The sequence below is a fragment of the Protomyctophum bolini genome (assembly GCF_963924005.1).
Source record: "Protomyctophum bolini genome assembly, chromosome: 12".
Lineage (NCBI taxonomy): Eukaryota > Metazoa > Chordata > Actinopteri > Myctophiformes > Myctophidae > Protomyctophum > Protomyctophum bolini.
In genome coordinates, this window is record NC_137873.1 from 43221474 (window position 1) to 43223957 (window position 2484).

Below are 2484 nucleotides of genomic sequence, written 5' to 3' on the forward strand. Positions count from 1 at the left end.
AAAAAACGAAATAAAACAAAAAAAACTTGGTTTGTGGTTTCTCTGCTTGGACATTTCTCATTGTAGTTTGAGCAAATAGGGTTATGGTTGGTTATGGCCTCTTGATAAGATTTGTATTTTGTATTTAGGATCGCCATTAACTACAAGTATCGGCATGACGGCAACAAGTCGTTCTTGGGTTCACATAAAAAGTTAAAAATATACACACACAACTGCAAATAAAAACCATACATTTCAAATAAATAAACTACACAAATAAGTAGAGATGCTGCTTTTTTCGCTTGGAAAGAAGCCAGCTTGGGTGGTTCGAGCATCTGGTTAGGATGCCTCTCGGACGTCTCCCTAGGGAGGTCCTCGAGGCACGTCCCACTGAGAGAAGACCCCCGGGGCAGACCAAGGACCACGTCCCACTGGGAGGAGACCCCGGGGCAGACCAAGGACCACGTCCCACTGGGAGGAGACCCCGGGGCAGACCAAGGATCACGTCCCACTGGGAGGAGACCCCGGGGCAGACCGAGGATCACGTCCCACTGGGAGGAGACCCCGGGGCAGACCAAGGACCACGTCCCACTGGGAGGTAGCCTCGACACCCAGGCTTTCATTAATGCTTGTCTAATGTCTAATACAATCAGATGGGACATTTCCTTTTCAGGAGTGGGACTGTCAATGGAGTGAATTGCAATTTAGGTTGGAAATCCTCTTTTAAGGATGGAGATAATCTCATACTGGATCACATACAGTAGGCCTACGTTGCTTTTCATGCTATTATTATACAATATATAAAATACTGCATAGCTGAGGGAATTGTTGCAGAGGAGAGCAGACCACTTCAGCCATTTTCAGCCAAGTATTTGGTCCTCACTATCACTAATGCTCGTAAGATGCCACCATTTATGTCTACTTCTGTGTCTCGGAGGTCTGTGTGGACATTTCAGAATCCTGCCCACCAGTGATCAATGCATTGCCAGGTCATAAGCTGGGCAAACATCTGGCGAATCCCTCTGTCTCCAAGCAAGGCCAAATGTTCTCTAGTATGCAGCAAAGACAACTCGGGCCTCCAGCTGTGTCCAGCAGCATACCATGGGTAATGTTGCACTGGCAGTAGTGGGTGGCACAGCTTCTGAGGAAGCCGGCAGAGCTGTGAGTCAGATTCCCTTCATCAGACCAGGAGAGGCCTGGCCCGGCAGAAGTCCGTATAGCAGCCGGAACAACAACAGATCTGCTTGCTCCTGGAAAGTGATGGGAGACGAGAGTTGGTCTGGGCAAGCAGCTAGTCTTTCCAACAGAGATCACGCAGAGATAAGCCCAGACGTTGTGACGTGGTCCACAGCTGCCAAGAGGAGTCTTCATCTGGAAGAAGGCAATGCCAGTGTAGCACCCAGATCCAGCCCAGTGTAGCACCCAGACCCAGCCCAGACCCGGCCCACAACAACAGCCCTGCCAATGGGCGTAAGTGATGCAGGGCTGAGGGGCATCGTGTGGGTACGGCTATCAAGGAGCTGACAGAGGAGGCAGAGAACGCAAGTAGGGATAGAGTTTGGGGTTCAACAACACAAGTAGGGATAGAGTTTGGGGTTCAACAACACAAGGAGGGATAGAGTTTGGGGTTCAACAACACAAGGAGGGGCAGCGGTAGGGGGTAGTGGTGATATACTGCCCCATTCAGCCACTGCCTATACCCTACCTACCCACCTGGCAGGAGATGTACTGGGTAGGGTAGGGGGTGACACATCCCTGAATGGTGCCTCCAGCTGACCCTATGTGCACCGGAGGGGAGGCAGCGCAGGGCAGGACGAGATGCCAAGCTTAAGCAGGAAGGAAGAACATTGGTTTGGTCATTTCAATTCAACAAGATATTATTATTGTTTTAAAAGGCTGTTGTAGTTTTCTTTGAATCCCCATTGATGATGTCATTTTGACAGGTTACACTTTCAGCCCACCAATGTGATGCAGAGCGAGTAAAGTTGTGCCATTTTATACTGTGCATAATCTGGGCCAATTACATGAAGATTAGATATTAGAAAATGGGCAAATTAAGTGTTCCTCCATGCAGTGTGGTTGAATGGTGACGCGAGGTGGACACGCCTCTAATTAGTTAGGTTTGACTCAGGCCACATGTGAGATGTGACTGCTCAACATCCCCTCCTCTAGTGTACTGTACACCCCACTGTACACGAACAAAACAAACCAACACATTATTGTTTTCTTGCTTGGACAGTGTCAAGTCTCAACACATCCCTTCAATTCAGTCCCATCCACCGATCAAAACGAACATATGCTCGTAAACAGCTCCACCCACCCCCATGGCAGTGGCATCCATGATCCACCACATGAAGAGGTTTACAGCCAGGAACCTGTAAGTTGAAGTTTTGTCAGGAATCGGCATGGCGCAGCAGGCCCAGAGCAAGGTGAGTCTGTTAATTCATGTTATTTTAATACTTTGAGTGTTTGACGTTAATTATAATGCTAAGAGGAGGCCAAGTC